Source organism: Ranitomeya imitator, chromosome 3 (assembly GCF_032444005.1).
Source record: "Ranitomeya imitator isolate aRanImi1 chromosome 3, aRanImi1.pri, whole genome shotgun sequence".
NCBI classification, from domain to species: domain Eukaryota; kingdom Metazoa; phylum Chordata; class Amphibia; order Anura; family Dendrobatidae; genus Ranitomeya; species Ranitomeya imitator.
Window position 1 is genome coordinate 369,488,384 of NC_091284.1, and position 21,208 is coordinate 369,509,591.

Here is a 21,208-nt window from a genome sequence, read left to right on the forward strand (position 1 = left end):
AGGAATTTTTTTCCCCAAAGTGGAGCTTACTGTTTGCCACATGGTTTTTTTTTGCCTTCCTCTGGATCAACATGTTAGGGCATGTTAGGTTAGGCTATGGGTTGAACTAGATAGACTTAGTCTTCCTTCAACCTTAATAACTATGTTACTATGTTACTATGCATACTGAGTGTGTACCAATACCTCCAGCCAGGACACAATTCTTAGGTACTAGGTCAGCACATTTTGAAAATCCTATTTTGGCAGAAGTTGAAGTTAAAAAAAAAATTCAAATTTGGACATGAGTTTTTCTTGCCAAGTATAAATTGTCTCACTTCATCACTATTGTATAAACTTTTCACTGTATGCTCTATAGATTTATCTAATGATTTGCCCGGTTTAAGATCAGGACAAGACATGAAGCCTACAGACCACATGCTGAGCTGATCTGAATTTGAGATTTTCAAATTGACACTGTTCATTTACACATTTTTTGAAGTATGATCTTTTTGAGATCCCAATGTGAATTTTGTAAATTGTTTTTTCAGAGAGGAAGAGGACTAGAACTCTAGTGCCACCTATAGGAAGTAGCAATCCTAACAGTCAATGTTGACCCATTAACGAGCCTTGTCACATGACTTAGGATAATAGCCAAACCAGAATGTCAAGTTGCAGACACTGTGTTTCGAGATACTGCCCATTGTCAGTGCAAAGTGTGAGATCTGGTTTGCCTGTGTGAATTTTGGCACATATGTGGCAAGGAGCATAGGAGGCACATGTGAATTTTTAAAAAATGTTATATCACATAGTTTTTTTTTGGAAATGCTTTTTAAAATTTTGCTTTTGAGTCCACATGACTAAAATATTAACAAATATACTCTTGTGACATATCGGGTGAAAAACTGTACAGTTCTGAGTGTAATGTTTTTTCATTTTCTCTATCTTGGTTCTGGCATAAGTTAGGAGGAGAAAGGTAAAGGCATGCAACACAGAAATCCACATTTTTTCAAAACTTTGAAATTTAATTAAAAAAAAAGTATATAGAATTTTTTTCTTCACATTTTACATTCTCTAACTAACAATTACCAGAGAATAAAATCTGAAAAGAATTAAAAATATAGATGAAAAAAATGCAGGCATTGGTTCACTTGAAATGGAATGACCCGGAGCAGGACGGCTCTGTCACATTATTCAGTGGCCGATCCTGGGCACTGCGCATCAGCTTTTATTCATCTCCTATTAATCAGAATGCCTGATAAATGCATATGAGCGATGACACATGTACTTCTAATAATTGATATAAAAGTAGCAAATATTTAGCAATGCCTGCATTTCACAAACTGGCCAGCAGGTGGTGCTATTGTTTTGTGTTCCCACAATATAGACCTTACCCTGTGCATGTTTTTTAAGAATATACATTTCATTCTTTTCTAATCTTAAAAGTGATTTGTGTGACAAACAACATTACAAGTTTTATATAATGCTAATGAAAATACAATGCTAATTCTGTAATCCTTCAAGGTTAGACCTAAAGTATCACTGCAGCATACTAATATGTCATGGCCATGGCAGTATATACTTATATTGACAATAGCATTTATATTTTTTTTCTACATGAAAATTATTAAAGGTAAAATGTATTCTTATATGAAAGATGTACAGTTTAAATAAAAAGTCAGTATATTGTTACGTTGCCCAGTACATTCTCTTTAAACATCAACCGTCCCAATAATGTTAAATTTATTAATTTTATTAACCCCTTTACCCCCGGGCCATTTTCCGTTCCGCTTATTTTTTTAATTTTCCACTCCCCCTTCTTCCAAGAGCCATACAATTTTTATTTTTCCGTGCACATAACCATACCAGCGCTTGTTTTTTGTGGGACAAGTTGCACTTTTGAATGACACCACTCATTGTATCTTGTGAGGCACTGGAAAGGGGGGAAAATAATTATTTACCGTGTTCACTATACAGTAAAACTGTCATGGCAATATGAGTCTACAGGGTAGTATGATTACGTAGATACCAAACATGAACAGTTTAGGTTTTTTTAAAGTGGTGAGAACATTTTGGGAAATTTGTAAAAAAAAAATAAAACATTTTTGCTTGTGTTACCGTTTTACAAAATGCGTAACTCTTTCATATTTTGGGATATATTGGGCAATGTAAGTGCTTATTTTTTGTGCTCTGAGCTGATGTTTTAGCTGATACCATTTTGGGGTATGTAAACTACGGTTCCAAAGTTTAGGGTCACCCAGACAATTTTGTATTTTCCATGAAAACTCATACTTTTAATAATCAAATGAGTTGTCAAAAGAATTGAAAATCTAGTCCAGACATTGACAAGATTCAAAAAAAAGATTTTTATTTGAAATAATAATTTTCGCTTTCAAACTTTGCTTTCGTCAAAGAATGCTCCCTTTGCAGCAATTACAGCATTGCAAACCTTTGGCATTCTAGCAGTTAATTTGCTGAGGTAATCTGGAGAAATTTCACCCCATGCTTCCAGAAGCCCCTCCCACAAGTTGGTTTGGCTTGATGGGCACTTTTTGCGTACCATACGGTCAAGCTGCTCCCACAGCAGCTCAATGGGGTTGAGATCTGGTGACTGCCCTGGCCACTCCATTATAGATAGAATACCAGCTGCCTCTTTCTTCTCTAAATAGTTCTTGCATAATTTGGAGGTGTGCTTTGGGTCATTGTCCTGTTGTGGGATGAAATTAGCTCCAATCAAGCGCTGTCCACAGGGTAATGCATGGCGTTGCAAAATGGAGTGATAGCCTTCCTTATTCAAAATCCCTTTTACCTTGTACAAATCTCTAACTTTACCAGCACCGAAGCAACCCCAGACCATCACATTACCTCCACCATGCTTGACAGATGGCGTCAGGCTCTCTTACAGCATCTTTTCAGTTGTTCTGCATCTTACAAATGTTCTTCTGTATGATCCAAACACCTCAAATTTGGATTCGTCTGTCCATAACACTTTTTTCCAATCTTCCTCTGTCTAATGTCTGTGTTCTTTTGCCCATATTAATCTTTTCCTTTTATTAGCCAGACTCAGATATGGCTTTTTCTTTGCCACTCTGCCCTGAAGACCAGCATCCTGGAGTCGCCTCTCCACTGTAGACATTGACACTGGCGTTTTGCATGTACTATTTAATGAAGCTGCCAGTTGAGGACCTGTGAGGCGTCGATTTCTCAAACTACAGACTCTAATGTACTTGTCTTGTTGCTCAGTTGTGCAGCGGGGCCTCCCACTTCTCTTTCTACTCTGGTTAGAGCCTGTTTGTGCTCTCCTCTGAAGGAGTAGTACACACTTTTGTAGGAAATCTTCAGTTTCTTGGCAATTTCTCGTATGGAATAGCCTTCATTTCTAAGAACAAGAATAGACTGCCGAGTTTCACATGAAAGTTCTTTTTTTCTGGCCATTTTGAGAGTGGATGGAACCAACAAATGTAATGCTCCAGATTCTCAACTTGCTCAAAGGAAGGTCTATAGGTTCTCTAATCAGCCAAACTGTTTTCAGCTGTGATAACATACTTGCACAAGGGTTTTCAAGGGTATTCTAACCATCCATTTGCCTTCTTACCCAGTTAGCAAACACAAAGTACCACAAGAACATTGGAGTGATGGTTGTTGGAAATGGGCCTCTATACACCTATGAAGATATTTCATTACAAACCAGACATTTGCAGCTAGAATAGTCATTTACCACATTAACAATGTATAGAGTGTATTTCTGAATCATTTAATTGTGTTTTTCTTTAAAAAATAAGGACATTTCTAAGTGACCCCTAACTTTGGAACGGTAGTGTATGATGTTTTGATTGCCTCTGGTTGCAATTTTGCAGCAGCCAAAAAAAAAATTCTGGCATTTCAATTCTTTTCTCATTACGACATTTACCAATTGGATTAATTTATTTTATATTTTAGTAGATCAGACTTTTCCGAATGCCACAATACCAAATATGTGTAATTTTTATTGCTTTATTTTTAATGGAGCAAAAGAGGGGTGATTTGAAATTTTGTGGAGAGGGTAATTTAAAAAAAAAACTTTTTACTGTATTTGTTAGTCACCTTTGGAGTTGAAGCTGAGATGGTCTGATAGCTCGTACTATACATAGCATTGCATCGATGCATTTAAAAAAAAAAAAATTGTTTTTGTGTAAAAGCGCCAAAACATAAAAAATGATATTAATGTGGTATTGCTGTAATTGTACTGACCTGCAGAATAAATCTGTCTTATCACGTTTACCACATGCTATCCACAAAGACAAGCGGTGGACTCCACGTCTTCTCCTGGACACTTTCGCCTAAGAGTACGGATCTCCCTCTACCCGACTAGATGGCCATTTAACTCTGAGCAATCAGACTACGTGGTAATGGATTTATCACTTACCTTCACGAATTTATATCTGCTACGCCAGTACGTAACTGATGAAGGTCTCCTTTGACCGATACGTTTTGTTGGTACTACGAATAAATTTAAGTGCATCATATACTTAAGTTGAGTGCCGGGTTCTTCTTATCCATATGTATGGTGTGGGAACCTACCTGTGCACTCTCCTTAGTAGTGCTCACGTCTTGTCACTTTTAGTGTGTGACAGCAGCCACACATAAAATCCTATATGAACCTGGTATCGCTGTAATCGCACTGACCCGAAGAATAAAGTCATCTAATCACTTATACCACATGAGGAATGGCGTAAAAAATAGAGCCAATTCTCGGCCCGCTCAAGCTGGGCACAATTTATGGGCACTACAATGTACAGGCACTACAATTGAAGATTTGCAATTTTTACTCAGTAACATGAATGGCTGCTTGTTTATGGAAAATGCCCATGGAGTCAAATTTGTCACTATACCTGTAGATAAATTCCCACAGGGGTGTAATCTCTATAATGTGGTAAAGTAGACGTAGCCAATTTGATTTATTAACTATTTTGTTTGATATAACTATCTGGTTTAAGGGTATAAAATTTAAATGTATGACAGTTTTGCAAAATTACAATATTTTCTAACTAAATTTAGTTGGTGCTTCTCACAAATTGAGAATGTTATTAAAAAGTTTATTTATTTCAGTTCTTCAATACAAAAAGTGAAACTCATGTTATGTAGAGTGATTATAAACAGTGATCTATTTCAAATGGTTATTTATGTTAATGTTGATGATTATGGCTTACAGCCAATGAAACCCAAAAGTCTAATTTTGTGAGAAGCACCTGTATATATACACATATGCTGTATCCAAGAGAAGCTGGATTATTGATCATACCAAAGTGCCAAGAGTTCAGAAAAAATAATAATGTTCTCATGAGAATCACCTGAGTCACCTGAGAATGATCTTGTGTGCACAACTGCATACCTAAAGGGGGTTTGATCTCACTCATACTGTATTTAGGGCTCCCCGGAATGTATATCAAGCAACATTATGCCATATGATGATTCATGAAAAGTTCATCTCCGTCATCATCCAATCATATGGCAAAAAGAGGGATGGACTATAGGTGATGTCTTCACCTTCTACCAGTAAACTGGAAGTGCCACGTCATAATGTCACATGAACCCAATCATGTGATGGCACTGAAGCATCACGATTCCACGGTGCACACTGGCACATCAAAGCTATATGCACATGACCGTCACATCATACTGCGTCAGGTGGTCACATGGGAAAAACAACATAAGGTCACATGGTAGGTGATAAAGTTGACCACCATTTGAATATGAGCATGTCACAAAGATAGGCCCCCGATTATTGAATTGTCTATTTTTTTGTCCCAAAGGTATACCCTTTCCCTAATAAGGGAAAACTATATCACTCCCCATACTTTAAAGCAAAAGATGTACCATCAAATATTTATTTGACCGCACATTTCTTTTGTGTTCTTTAAGGTATGAGGAGTGATATAGTTGACATAGAACAGTTGTTGAATAGCGCTCAGCATCACAGGGAACTCGCAGCACGGTGGCGCAGTGGTTAGCACTGCAGCCTTGCAGCACTGGAGTCCTGGGTTCTAATCCCCCCCCCCCGTCGTAAAATCATTACAAATAAATCTGGTTTACTCTTTACTAGCCTAACCTGACGCACTACATACACTTTTAAATAGGAATATATTTAGGAAATAGGAAAGATTTTTTAAGCCTCCACCATGACAAGGTAGACTCTTTTGGCCCAGCTCTCCTCTACTCTAACGTATTAAACATTTCTTAAAATATCCAATACAATTTAGGTATATTTTTATTTTTCAATTTTTAAAATGATCAATAATATCACATACAGGGGTCAAATACCACCGCACCATGACCAAACCATGTATTACCACCACATAGTGACCTGTAATACCACATATAAAGGAACAAATACCACCACACCATGTCCAGACAACATATTAACACCACATAGAGACCTATAAAACCATATACAAGGAACAAATACCACCACATGTCCAGACACCATATTACCACCTCAGTGACCGAATAATACCACATACAAGGAACAAATACCACCACACCATGACCAGACCACATATTACCACTACATGGTGACCTAAAAATACCACATACAAGGGACAACTACCACCACACCATGATCAGACCACATATTACCACCACATACAAGGAACAAATAACGCCACACCATAGTTGGACAACATATTACCACCACATAGTGACTGAATACTACAATACTGATCATTAACAAAAAAAAAACACAATACTAATATCACCTTAAGTGCCATTATACACAGGAGATCTGTACTTAGTATGCAGTGTCTGTGTACAGGTAATAAAGTGATCACCGGTGTCGTACACAGGAGCTCTGTATATAGTGTCAGTGTACAGGTAATATAGTGATCACCAGTGATATTATTCACAGGAGCTGTGTATAAAATGTCAGTGTGCAGTTAATACAGTGATCACCAGTGACATTATACACAGGAGCTCTGTATACAGTGTCAGTGTACAGGTAATACTGTGATCACTGGTGACATTATACACAGGAGCTCTGTATATAATGTATAGGTAATACAGTGATCACCGGTGACATTATACACCGGACCGCTGTATATAGTATACTGTGTGTAGTGTGCGTGTATATGTAATACACTAACTCACCAGTGACATCTCTAGGTGAAGTCCTTCATCTTCGCTTTTAATCTTCATCCAGCACAGAGCGCCATCACGTCTTCCAGCCAGGGCTCATCTCTGCAGGAAATAACAAAAGTTCTCTAGAGCACCGCTTCCAAAACACATTACTTAATTATATCCCAAATTCTAAACTACACCAGAAGAAGAAAAAATGCGACAGTGTTGCTCTGCACATTAACAGGACCGCTTCCTTCATGTAAAACAGTACCCTCAAAAAAGGTGCATATTAAACTTATCCTTTATTCCGTAAAATTGTAAAAAGACAAATTAGTCAAACAAAAACAAAGGGGTACCACAGTGAAGGAAGTGCCCTATAACCAATGAACAGAAAAAGGGGGAAGGGTTGTTACAAAGGTACCACTGGCCTCTCAGATCCTCAATATTAATCTTACCTGATAGCAAAATGACTATAGTTGTTATAGGAAAAGGAAGAACAGAGAGAGAGAAAGAACAGAGAGAAAGAAAGTAGGGAATAAAGAAAGAACAGAGAGAGAAAGGAAGAACAGAGAGAACAAAAGAGGGGAAAGAAAGAACAGAGAGAGAAAGAAAGAGGGGAAAGAAAGAAAGAACAGAGGGAGATAAAACATAGAGAGAAAGAACAGAGAGAGAAAGGAAGAACAGAGAGAAAGAAAGAGGGGAAAGAAAAAGAACAGAGAGAGAGAAAGAGGGGAAAGAAAGAACAGAGAGAGAAAGAAAGAAAGAAAACAGAGAGAGTGAGAAAGAAAGAGTGGAAAGAAAGAAACAACAGAGATAGAAAGAACAGAGAGCGAAAAAAGAAAGGAGAGAGAGAAAGAACAGAGAGAGAAAGAAAGAACAGAGATAGAAAGAAAGAAAGATTCTATAAAGATACTACAGCAGCCCGGCTCCCATTGTAATGCTCACCTGAGCCTCCTGATGCAGGACATATGATCCGCTCACATGGCCGGCATCCCCGAATCCAAGGCGATCCCGCTGTCCGCTCTGTCGGAGGAGGACACGGTGATGGATCTGAATCATTCCCTGAAGTGCCTCCATGGTTCCGTCACAATCTCCTCCCGAAATTACCTAATTTCCGGTCAGCTTCCAGCACGTCACTTCCGGTGGAACGTCACGTGCGAGTTTTAAAGTGCTCCTCGGGGCTCCGCCGTGTACTCCTGTGTCCACAGGAAAAGTAAGCTCCCGGCCAGGACAGTGGGGCAGACTCTCAAAATCGGGACTGTCCTGCTGGATCCAGGACGGTTGGGAGGTATGAAATTTGCTCCTCACCATTCACCAACTTCGTACACGCACGGCTCCACACACCTCATACACACGTTTCCGCTTTGTATGCCTCTTACACACACGGCTCCACTCCGTATACCTCGCGCACACACATGGCTCCACTCAGTGCACATGCGGCTCTGCTCCATACACCTCGTACACATGCGGCTCAGCTCCGCACACCTCGTACACATGCGGCTCTGCTCCGTACATCTCATACACACGCGGCTCCACTCCGTACATCTCGTACACACGCGGCTTCACTCCGTACACCTCGTACACTCATGGCTCCGCTCCATACACCTCGTACACACACGGCTCCGCTCCGGACACCTCGTACACACATGGCTCCGCTCCGTACACCTCGTACACACATGGCTCTGCTCCATACACCTCGTAAACGCGGCTCCGCTCCATACACACGTCGCTCTGCTCCGTACACCTCATACACACGCGGCTCCACTCCGTACATCTCGTATACACGGGGCTCCACTCCGTACACCTCGTACACTCACGGCTCCGCTCCGTACACTTTGTACACACACAGCTCTGCTCCGTACACCTTGTACACACATGGCTCCACTCCGTACACACACGGCTCCGCTCCGTACACCTCGTAAACACACGGCTCCGCTCCCTACACCTTGTACACACGCGGCTCCGCTCCGTACATCTCGTACACGCGGCTCTGCTCCGTACATCTCGTACACACATGGCTCCGCTCCCTACACCTTGTACACACGCGGCTCCGCTCCGTACATCTCGTACACGCGGCTCCACTCCGTACATCTCGTACACACGCGGCTCCGCTTTATACACCTTGGACACACACGGCTCCGCTCCATACACACATGGCTCCACTCCATACACACACGGCTCCGCTCCGTACACCTCGTACACACACGGCTCCGCTCTGTACACCTCGTACACACACGGCTCCGCTTCATACACCTTGGACACACACGGCTCTGCTACATCCACGCTGTAAACCCCTCCTGACCCCACACATAAACTTCACCTCATCCAGCACCAAGACAACCAGCACAGCAGAGTCCTGCATACACGGAGGCACCTGATCATGTGACCCCTGATTCCTCCCCGCCTGTGACATCAACACAGGTTCTGTGTACACAGTACAGCCTTCTATGAGCAGCCCAAACAGATGCAGGAGAGGAGCAACTTCTGCTTCAGGACCTGCGATGATGTCACGATCACGTGACCTGTCACCTGAGGCAGGAAGGGCTGGAAGGAAGGATTCAGGATGCAAATTCAGTTACTACAGCAGCAGAATCTGCCGCCCCCTCTCTCCATTGAAGGCAGTGCCGCTTGAGGCAAAGCACTCAACTTGCCACATGGTAGCAGCGCCCTTGCAAGGTTGTCCAAAGCTGTCATCAGAGTAAATGTGGGATACTTTGAAACCCATTTTACTTGGTTTCACTTTTCTTGATTTCTTGGTAATATATGTGTTTCATCAAGGTTTTGCTGCCTTTAGTCTGGATCTACAGTGTACATTCCAATAAGAAGGGAAACCACTGCATGAACAGATGTGTTCAAACTTTTGACCAATACTTTAGAACTATGTACCTATAGCAAAAGACATACTTACAACGACATATTTAGAGCCACATTTCATGATCTGTAACCAGATCTAGGAAAGAGTGAATGTTTACCTACTTTAAATGGCTTGTTCCAATTGGGTAAGCACTGTTGCGCTGATTTCTACAGGTCTTGGTGTGTGTAACCCTAAGGGATCAGCAGTTATTTATATTAATTTTTAGTAGTCTAAAAATTAAATTCAGTGTCAAGCTGTTGGACTAGATCACAACTCTCAGACCTGCCTTTTACTATGGGTAAAAGCTTCACTTGTTAATGTCCTGTATGAGTCACAAATAAACAGATCACAGAGTAATTGTAAACGTAATTCCAGACACACCGATCTTTATGTTGTGGGCTTCCTTTTATCAGCTGGTTTGTGATGTTTGCTCAAGCAGCAGTTTTATGATGTGATTCTGGAAGAACATTTCATGTGATGAAATGCCTGGGAAATGTAATCTACAGCATGCCGTCTTTTCAAATACATAAATCATCAATCAAACTTCTGTTTTCACCCAATTCCTTAAATCTGGCAGTTAGCACCCATAGAACATTGACCAGACCATGCATTTTGTGTTTCTGCCAGAGACATACAGCAATATTAGTGGTGATAAATGTAGAGAGTGACAGCAGGTGCAGGACATCACGTTACAGAATAGAAGCATCTTACCAGGTGTCGACACACTTTGGCAGTGTCCTTTGTCTCTGGTCACCCATGATTGCTGATATAATGAGGTTTCTATACTAATTTAGTCAGACAGAGACATGGACATGAAAAGACTCCACAGTGTAAGACAAAAACATTGTATACATAGTTATCTATGAAAAGACCTGTAAACTAAACTACTTTCCACATGGCTCAGTATGAGGCAATTAGCTTTACAATGATCACCTGAAGAAGACTCAAGATACCTTGGAAGACAAAGAGGTGCTCGATTGGGGCCTAGGAGAAAATTATGGTGTCCATTTCTAAATCTCTTTACTACACAACCAAGGCATAAAGGGAAAATAAATAAAATAGTTGAAGTAAACCTCACACGTTTAGTTTGTACTGTCAGTTTTGGCTGGGAGACTCCCTTTAATACCGCAGAATAGATGACTTGATTTTGGACACCAAGGGGCTTATATATCGGTCTGTCTATGCTGAAAAATATATCAATTGCGTTCCATATTTGTCAAGAAGTTATGTCATTATTTCTGACACATAGAAGTAGCTCTGCCAGTTTTATTTTTTTAGGTATAAATAATGTGTAGCATTTTACCCCTTTTCAATAACCATTTCTGTCAAAAAATTAATAATATGGGATAAGCAACGAAAAACAATCGTTAACTGGAATCACACTTAATTATACATGCTGTATTGCTACGGGTCCAAATGGATGCCTATGATAATTTTCATAAGCCTATTTAATATGCATTATGTCTCCCTTTGTCTTCCTTCCTTTAACGCTGGTGAAGTGACTTCAGAGACAGGCTTACAGAGATAAATTTCATGTTGATTTCCTCAGGCTTCTCATAAACAGAATCCTTAATATCTTTAATAGGGTTGAGCGACCTTGACTTTTTTAGGGTCGAGCCGGGTTTCGCGAAACCCGACTATCTCAAAAGTCGAGTCGAGTGAAATCGGCCGATTATGGCGAAAAGTCGAGGATCGACCGAAACACGAAACCCAATGCAAAGCCAATGGGATTTTTTTTTTTTTTCTTCTCTCTCTCTCTCTCTCTCTCTCTCCTCCGTCCGTCCCTGAACTGAAAAGCTGGTGTTACACATTGCAAATCGCTGCAGCGCACAAGCGACAACATGGCGATAGGTCTTAGGGGCGTGGACGCCTATGTCATCACTCTGCCCACGCCCCTTCATTGGCTGAAAAAAATGGCACCAAGCGCGTCATACGAAACGCGACTTTGGCGCGAAAGTCGCGTACCGCATGGCCGACCCCACACAGGGATCGGGTCGGGTTTCATGAAACCCGACTTTGCCAAAAGTCGGCGACTTTTGAAAATGAACGATCCGTTTCACTTAACCCTAATCTTTAACAATGATGGGAATCTGAAGACATGGTTGTCGAATTGTTTTGGCATTGGCCACCAATCTTTTGTTTCATATTTTTTGCAATGCATCATGTATATTTATGTTACAATTCTGTTGTCAGGTGTCCCAGGACCAGGAACTCCTTCCCTGTCCTTAGCGCTAGGGGCACCCAAGCTCACCCTGTCCCCCAGATTACTTCTGATGGTGAAGAGGCTGGCGCCACATACCTTTCCTTAGCTCCTGAATCTGCCCTCAGTCTGTACCCTTCCCCCACCGAGGGAAGAGGGGAGTAGTAGTGTACCAACCAGACTAACAAGATAATATGAACAGAGATAAAGGAAAATACCAATAAAACAAATATACATACATAAACAACAGAGGTAAACACTGAGGAGTGGTGGATGGGGTTAAACCAATGTAGAAAAAGAAAGAGAATTAGCACACGCTAAAATCAACTGTCACCGATAAATCCATCAAACGCTGTTAGGGTTGGCAGAACGCACCGAATATATATATTTATTAGTAGTAGGTGCGTTTGCAACCCGGGATCCACCGTGCAGGAAAGAACCTGCTGTTAAGTATGGCGGTACAATATAGTACTATAAACAAACTCTGTTACTTCACAGAGTCTGTTAGCAAAGAGAACGCTGTGCCCTGTTTAGCTCACAGAGGAACACAGCTACTTAGTAGAGCAGTTAGTGGTCATGCAGTCAAATGCATACATACAGTTCCTCTCCGGTGGAGCCGGAATTCTAATGGCTATACGCCAGCCCTGAATCCACTCAGTTGAAACTCCTCACCGGAGGTGCCAGCATTCTAGGGGCTTATTTCAGCCGGGTCCCTGAATACACACACACGAAACTCCTCGCCGGAGGTGCCAGCATTCTAGGGGCTTATTTCAGCCAGGTCCCTGACCACACACACAACCACACTGGCGCTGAGCTCATACATAAATTAACACTAGCACATGGCCGTGCGGTCATGCGAACCTTTTATAGTTGCAGCATGTACAGGACCTTCCAAGAAGGACCAATGGAAGGCTGCCACAGAACTTGATCAGGTACAGGGCCTTCCTGAAGGAGCAATGGACGTCGCTGCAGTACCTGAGCATGTGACCCTAGACCTCCACTGAGAGATCTTACCCTGGGCATGCTCAGTGTGTGCAAAGCAGGACTTAGTCCCAGAAAAGCCTGCTCGCCGCAGACTTGTGCAGGGTACAATAGCAGAGCCTGGAGAGGCAGCAGTAACCCTTTGCACAGTATCAGATCCAATGAGACGCTGGGACTGACGTGTCCGCTGAGCAGGCTCCACTGCGGCCAATGCAGAATGGGACACCGCAGCAGACACGGCTCGAGATTGCCCCTGTGCAGCGGCAGGAACTGGACTCCTAACAAACGCCTTCTTCAATAACAACCATGCAACATAAGCTACCTCTGACAATGAGTGCTAGACAGGGTTCAGTTTATATAGGAGATGGGACTAGCTAACAGTGCACAGCTAAGAGCCTTAGCTCAGGAAAGCTTCCTGGAGCTCCCAACTGAGCAGATTAACCCCTGCACTGCTAAAAGAAACTTACACTGTTTAATATGAAGGTAAAGTGCTTCTATTCAGTTGAGAAGTAGGAAAAATCAGACGTTGCGGTCTTCTGGCTCCTCTCTATCATGGTTAACCTGTGACGATTGCTTTTTGCTGAAACAGGAATCCTTGGAAATTGGCCTGCAAAACAGTTCTGTGTTTCTATGAATGATCCTGTGCATACAAAGCCCCTCAACAATTCTTTGTTGAATAAAATATGGTATGGTTAACTCACAGACACATGGATACAATGGGTCTTGTTTATTTATTAAAAGGGTTCTTGGAATAGATAAAAAGAAATAAATTATCATTATGACTAAAATCCTTAATACCTCTAAATATCAAATCACATTTATTTTGCCTATTGAATAGAGATGAGCGGATGTTTTGATATTCAAATTCACCAGCTTTAATGAATTTTCCCCAATATTTTGATTTGTGGCAAATAAATAGGCATGAATCTTAGTATTGGGAAGCTTGTAATTGCTTTGAAAGTACACATTAGGAAGAGAAGCGTGAGAACCTCGCTGACCTTAAGAGCTTACACTCTACAGGAAAAAAAGAGAGAGGGGACCCTGCTAACCATAAGAGCTTACATTCTACAGGGGAAAAAGAGAGAGGACCCTGCTGACTATAAGAGTTTACACTCTACAGGTGAGAGGGAGAGAGAGAGAGGACCCTGATGATCATAAGAGCTTACACTCTACAGGTGAGAGGGATAGAGAACTCTGCTGACCATAAGAGCTTACACTCTACAGGTGAGAGGGAGAGAGAGAGAGAGGACCCTGCTGACCATAAGAGCTTACACTTTACAGGAGAGATGGAGAGAGAGAGGAGCCTGATGACCATAAGAGCTTACACTCTAGAAGTGAGAGGGAGAGAGAGAGAGAGGACCCTGCTGACCATAGGAGCTTACACTCTACAGATGAGAGGGAGAGAAAGAGGGGGCCGCCCTGCTAACCATAAGAGCTTACACTCTACAGGAGAGAGGGGGCCCTGCTGATCAAAAGAGCTTACACTCTACAGGTGAGAGAGAGAGAGAGAGAGAGAGAGAGGACCCTGCTGATCAAAAGAGCTTACACTCTACAGGAGAGAGGGGGCCCTGCTGACCATAAGAGCTTACACTCTACAGGAGAGAGGGGACCCTGCTGACCATAAGAGCTTACACTCTACAGGAGAGAGGGGGCCCTGCTGACCATAAGAGCTTACACTCTACAGGAGAGAGAGGACCCTGCTGACCATAAGAGCTTACACTCTACAGGAGAGAGGGGGCCCTGCTGACCATAAGAGCTTACACTCTACAGGAGAGAGGGGACCCTGCTGACCATAAGAGCTTACACTCTACAGGAGAGAGGGGGCCCTGCTGACCATAAGAGCTTACAGTCTACAGGAGAAAGGGGGCCCTGCTGACCATAAGAGCTTACACTCTACAGGAGAGAGGGGGCCCTGCTGACCATAAGAGCTTACACTCTACAGGAGAGAGGGGGCCCTGCTGACCATAAGAGCTTACACTCTACAGGAGAGAAAGGACCCTGCTGACCATAAGAGTTTACACTCTACAGGAGAGAGAGACAGAGGGGGCATGGCTGACCATAAGCACTTACACTTTGCAAGCACTTACACTTTGCAGGAGAGAGGGAGAGAGAGAGGAGGCTGCTGACCATAAGAGCTTACACTCTACAGGAGAGAGGGAGAGAGAGAGAGAGGACCCTTCTGACCATAAGAGCTTACACCTTACAGGAAAGAGAGAGAGGACCCTGCTGACCATAAGAGCTTACAATCTATAGGTGAGAGGGAGAGAGAGGACCCTGCTGAACATAAGAGCTTATACTTTACAGGTGAGAGGAAGAGAGAGAACTCTGCTGACCATAAGAGCTTACACTCTACAGGAGAAAAATAGAGAGGACCCTGCTGACCATAAGAGCTTACACTCTACAGGAGAGAGGGAGAAAGAGAGGACTCTGCTGACCAGAAGAGCATACACTCTACAGGTGAGAGGGAGAGAGAGAGGGGACTCTGCTGACAATAAGAGCTTACACTCTACAGGAGAGAGGGAGAGAGAGCACCCTGATGACCATAACAGCTTACATTTTACAGGTGAGAGGGAGAGAGAGAGGACCCTGCTGACCATAAGAGCAAAGACTCTACGGGTGAAAGGGAGAGAGAGAGAGAGGACCTTGCTGACCATAAGAGCTTACACTTTACAGGAGAGAGGGAGAGAAAGAAGACACTGCTGATCATAAGAGCTTACACTCTACAGGAGAGAGAGATGACCCTGCTGACCATAAGAGCTTACACTTTACGGGAGAGAGGACCCTGCTGACCATAAGAGCTTACAGTCTACAGGAGAGAGGGAGAGAGAGAGTACCCTGATGACCATAAGAGCTTACACTCTATAGGTGAGAGGGAGACAGAGAGGACCCTGATGATCATAAGAGCTTAGGGTACCGTCACACTAAACGATATCGCTAGCGATCCGTGACGTTGCAGCGTCCTGGCTAGCAATATCGTTCAGTTTGACACACAGCAGCGATCAGAATCCTGCTGTGATGTCGTTGGTCGCTGCAGAAAGTCCAGCACTTTATTTCGTCGCCGGACTTCCTGCTGACATCGCTGAATCGGCGTGTGTGACGCCGATTCAGCGATGTCTTCGCTGGTAACCAGGGTAAACATCGGGTTACTAAGCACAGGGCCGCGCTTAGTAACCCGATGTTTACCCTGGTTACCAGCGTAAAAGTAAAAAACAAACACTACATACTTACCTTCTGTCCCTCGGCACTCTGCTTCTCTGCCCTGTGTAAGCACAGCGGCCGGAAAGCAGAGCGGTGACGTCACCGCTCTGCTTTCCGGCCGCTGTGCTCACAGTCAGTGCGGGAAGCAGAGCGCCGGGGACAGACAGCTGAAGGTAAGTATGTAGTGTTTGTTTTTTTTACTTTTACGCTGGTAACCAGGGTAAACATTGGGTTACTAAGCGCGGCCCTGCGCTTAGTAACCCGATGTTTACCCTGGTTACCGGCATAGTTGGTCGCTGGAGAGCTGTCTGTGTGACAGCTCTCCAGCGACCAAACAGCGACGCTGCAGCGATCCGGATCGTTGTCGGTATCGCTGCAGCGTCGCTTAGTGTGACGGTACCTTTACACTCTACAGGAGAGAGAGAAAGGACCCTGCTGACCATAAGAGCTTACACTTTACAGGAGAGAGGACCCTGCTGACCATAAGAGCTTACACTTTACAGGAGAGAGAGAGAGGACCCTGCTGACCATAAGAGCTTACACTTTATAGGAGAGAGAGAGAGAGGACCCTGCTGACAATAAGAGCTTATGTAAAAAGGTTGCTTTCCCTGCTCCTTACCTGGAACCACTTAGACAGCTTGGTTGTTGGGGGGAAGACTTTCTGCCCTGGACAGAAGGGACCATGTGACTGCTGGGGGCAGAGAGGAAGAGAGAGGGGTGTGGTCAGAAAAGAGCGGGAGAGCAGAGCTCGCGGGATAGAGGGTACAGCGCACCAGAGGGAGAGCAGGCTGTAGCGCCGTGCTCCCCGAAAGAGAGTGCTCCCGGTGAGGGCACTGAGGCTGAGATACCAGCAATAGTGAAGGCTGGATGTGAGAGTGTGGACTTGGAAGCCTCTGTAATCAGAGAAGACGTATTCTCTGACAGTGATCTGAGCGCACAGCCCCGGTGACCGCATTGACAAGCCAGGACCCCTGAGTGTGACAAAGCAAACTGCTCAGTGTGTGTGTAGCATTGCTACTGCAGAAAGATTGCCAGCAGGGCCGGCTCCAGGTTTTTGAGGGCCCTGGGCGAAAGAGTCTCATTGGGCCCCCCCTTTAACACATACCACGATTCATGATCGCATATAAACACAGCCATGTAGTATATAACACAGCTCACATAGTATATAGGACAGCCACGTAGCATATAACACAGCCATGTAGTATATAACAGCCCACGTAGCATATAACACAGCCACGTAGTATATAGCACAGCCCACGTAGCATATAACAGCCCATATAGTATATAGCACAGCCACATAGTATATAATACGGCCCATGTAGTTTATAGAACAGCCATGAAGTATATAGCACAGCCCACATAGCATATAACAGCCCACGTAGTATATAGAACAGCCATGTAGTTTATAGAACAGCCATGTAGTACATAGCACAGACATGTAGTATACAGCACAGCCCCCCTCCCCCTAAGAATGGCCCCATAGTCCAATACTCACTGTTAGTTACAGAAAAAAAAACCCACTCCTCACCTCTCAACGTTCCCGTGCCGCGCTGCTCCCTCCCTGCTCTGGTCTTGGCGGCTGCCGCTGCACTGCCTAACACACAGTGAGTGCGCGATGATGTCATCGCGCACCCGCAGCGGCAGTGTGAGAGGCAGAGTGGGGAATGATGGGAGAGAGAGCATCAGGTGACACTCTCCCCTCCATCATTTGCTTTGAACTTTACCGGCAGACTCCGGTAAAGTTCAAAGTGGCGGGGGAGTTGTCGCTCGCGATAGACGGCCCCCCTGACTCACAGGGGCCCCATAGCAGCTGCGTGATATGCCACTAGCTGAGGGCCCCTGGGGAAGCGGGGGCCCTAGGCACTGGCAGCTGCCTGCCCCTAACGCCGGCCCTGAATGGGTCCCCCTGTCTCGCCAGGGCCCCGGCACTTGCACGGGTATGCCGGGTGCTGACGCTGGCCCTGACTGCCAGCCTAGCATACAGAGAATCGCAGCAGAGTGGCTGTGTTACTTCCTGCTTCCAGCTTCAATGGGAGAAAAGACTGCAAAGACAACCCCGGAGTCTCCAGTTCCCAGGAGACAGAGTAGAGAATTCAGGATCTTCAAGCGTGGCTGGTGACTGTACCCACGTTGGAATAAGGACCCTCCAGTCAGGACCGCCCTGGACTGATAAGTTACAAGCACATTCGTTAACCGTTTAGATTCTGCTTAACTGTTTACTGTTTACTTTATCTCTATTAACCCCCTGTTTACTTCCTGCGAGGAGAATCTTGCTCCTGTTAATAAATTCCCCTCAACAGTTGGTCTGTCTGCTCCGTGGTGACATACTCAACCCTGCACACTATTACACTTACACTCTATAGGTGAGAGAGAGGACCCTGCTGACTATAAGAGCTTACACTCTACAGGATAGAGAGGATTCTGCTGACCATAAGAGCTTACACTTTACACAAGAGAGGGAGAGAGAGAGGACCCTGCTGATCATAAGAGCTTACACTTTACAGGAGAGAGGGAGAGAGGGGACCCTGCGGACCATAAGAGCTTACATTTTACAGGAGAGAGGGAGAGAGAGAGGACCCTGCTGACCATAAGAGCTTACACTTTACAGGAGAGAGAGATAGAGGACCCTGCTGACCATAAGAGCTTACACTCTATAGGTGAGAGGGAGAGAGAGAGGACCCTGCTGACCATAAGAGCTTACACTCTACAGGAGAGCGAGAGGACCCTGCTGACCATAAGAACTTCCACTCTACAGGTGAGAGAGAGGACCCTGCTGACCATAAGAACTTCCACTCTACAGGTGAGAGGGAGAGAGCACCCTGCTGACCATAAGAGCTTACACTTTACAGGAGAGAGAGGGGACACTGCTGATCATAAGAGCTTACACTCTACAGGAGAGAGAGAGAGAGGACCCTGCTAACCATAAGAGCTTACACTTTACAGGAGAGAGGGAGAGAGGGGGCCCTGCTGACCATAAGAGCTTACACTCTATAGGTGAGAGGGAGAGAGAGAGGACCCTGCTGACCATAAGAGCTTACACCTTACAGGAAAGAGAGAGAGAGAGGACCCCGCTGACCATAAGAGCTTACACTCTAAAGCAGAGAGAGGGAGAGAGAGAGGACCCTGATGATCATAAGAGCTTACACTCTACAGGAGAGAGAGATAGAGGACCCTGCTGACCATAAGAGCTTACACTCTATAGGTGAGAGGGAGAGAGAGAGGACCCTGCTGACCATAAGAGCTTACACTCTAAAGCAGAGAGAGGGAGAGAGAGAGGACCCTGCTGACCATAAGAGCTTACACCTTACAGGAAAGAGAGAGAGAGAGGACCCCGCTGACCATAAGAGCTTACACTCTAAAGCAGAGAGAGGGAGAGAGAGAGGACCCTGCTGATCATAACAGCTTACAGTCTACAGGTGATAGGGAGAGAGAGAGGACCCTGCTGACCATAAGAGCTTACACTCTAAAGCAGAGAGAGGGAGAGAGAGAGGACCCTGCTGATCATAACAGCTTACAGTCTACAGGTGATAGGGAGAGAGAGAGGACCCTGATGACCATAAGAGCTTCCACTCTACAGGAGAGAGAGAGGACCCTGCTGACCATAAGAGCTTACACTCTACAGGAGAGAGAGAGGACCCTGCTGACCATAAGAGCTTACACTCTACAGGAGAGAGAGAGGACCCTGCTGACCATAAGAGCTTACACTCTACAGGAGAGAGAGAGGACCCTGCTGACCATAAGAGCTTACACTCTACAGGAGAGAGAGAGGACCCTGCTGACCATAAGAGTTTACACTCTACAGGAGAGAGAGAGGACCCAACTGACAATAAGAGCTTACACGCTACAGGAGAGATAGATGACCCCACTGACCATAAGAGCTTACACTCTACAGGAGAGAGAGAGGACCCTGCTGACCATAAGAGCTTACACTCTACAGGAGAGAGAGAGGACCCAACTGACAATAAGAGCTTACACGCTACAGGAGAGATAGATGACCCCACTGACCATAAGAGCTTACACTCTACAGGAGAGATAGATGACCCCACTGACCATAAGAGCTTACACTCTACAGGAGAGAGAGAGGACCCTGCTGACCATAAGAGTTTACACTCTACAGGAGAGAGAGAGGACCCAACTGACAATAAGAGCTTACACGCTACAGGAGAGATAGATGACCCCACTGACCATAAGAGCTTACACTCTACAGGAGAGATAGATGACCCCACTGACCATAAGAGCTTACACTCTACAGGAGAGATAGAGGACCCTGCTGACCGTAAGCTTACACTCTACAAGAGAAAGAAAGAATGGATCCCGTTACTCTACAGGAGACAGAGACTGACCCAGTGACTCTGGAGATGACCCAACAAAATAAATGAAATGTAAGAAAATACATGTGCGTTGACTGTTACACATTTCAAACCTTAGTCCGTGGGTTCTTAATAATAAATCATGGTCTAGGGTTTGAATTGCATAATATTTCTACACAATGTGTATTTTTTTACATTTTTGTCTTGCTGGTTTTTAATTAATCTAAGAAATTATAATTTTTTTTTATAGTGCTGGATATATCTTTTCCTCGTCCTGCAGAAAACAAGCCCTCACATGGATATGCTGATGGAAAAAGAAAAAAGGGTTATAGCTCTTGGAACAAGGGGAGCCAAAAATAAAAAAAAGTCTATGTCCATTAAAGGGTTAAACTGTCCTTGCAATAAGAAGTCTGAGTTCTGATTGGTTGGTATGTGCAAAAATTGTAATGCTGGGCCCTTACTCGGTAATGTCTTTATTTTCTGTACATGTCCCCTCTTATTTGTACAGTGCTGCGGAATATGTTGGCACAATAGAAAAATATTATGGCCGCAGCTTATATGCGAAAAATGAGGCGACAGATTCCCTTTAAGATCTGT